This window comes from Acyrthosiphon pisum, unplaced genomic scaffold (assembly GCF_005508785.2).
Source record: "Acyrthosiphon pisum isolate AL4f unplaced genomic scaffold, pea_aphid_22Mar2018_4r6ur Scaffold_20837;HRSCAF=22278, whole genome shotgun sequence".
Taxonomy (NCBI): domain Eukaryota; kingdom Metazoa; phylum Arthropoda; class Insecta; order Hemiptera; family Aphididae; genus Acyrthosiphon; species Acyrthosiphon pisum.
In genome coordinates, this window is record NW_021770238.1 from 10556 (window position 1) to 11633 (window position 1078).

Genomic DNA, 1078 nt, shown 5'->3' on the forward strand with positions numbered 1-1078 from the left:
CAATTCGACATCAAGACAGCATTTCTGTACGGAGAACTACAGGAAGAAATATACATGTTACAACTACCAGGATACGAAGATGGATCGAATAAAGTATGTAAGCATCAGCGAAGTTTGTATGGCTTACTTGAACAAAGTCCAAGATGTTGGAATATATACGCTTTAGGAACTTTGTAAATGCATTTGGTTTACAATGTACCGAAGCGGATGCATGTGTATTCAAAGCTCATAACAATCAAATTATTCTTGCAATATTTGTTGACGATGGCTTAATCGCGGCGGATATGAAGATATAATAGATAAACTGTTAACAAACTTAGAAAAAGAGTTTGAGGTTAAAAGGGAAATGTAGAATATTTTCTAGGTATGCAGGTAAAAATAATGGAAAACGGGTCATTATTTGTGCATCAGACAAATTATGCAAGTAGCATAATTAATAAATTTAATATGCTGGACGCCAAGGAACTTTCAACTCCGATAGACAAATCACATACATTTGAACAAAAAGAAAATACGGAAATATTGAGTGAAGATATTCCTTACAGACAGGCAGTAGGTAGCTTACTGTTCTTATCACAGGTAACAAGACCATATATAGCATATGCAGTAAACTTTGCTAGTCGTTACTTGGCAAAACCAACTAAAGCTCATTGGAACTTGATAAAACGGATTATACGATATGTCAAACGAACGTTTAATTATGGCTTGTTTTTTAATAATAATACTCAATTGTCATTAGAAATATTTAGTGATGCAGATTATGCAGGTGACGTTCAGACACGACGTTCAACGTCAGGATATCTATTCAGATATGGGTCAAGCATAATTTCATGGACATCACAAAGGCAACATTGCGTGTCACTGTCATCGACAGAGGCTGAATATATATCGGCCAGTGAAGCAGTCAAAGGAATCATGTGGATTACGCGGTTGATAATAAGCTTGTCAACAACAGGTGAAAAACAACCGGTATTATACATTGATAATCAAAGTGCTATACGTTTAGTTAAGAATCCGGAGTTTCATAAGAGGACAAAACACATAGACGTGCGATACCATTTCATACGGGAGAAATATG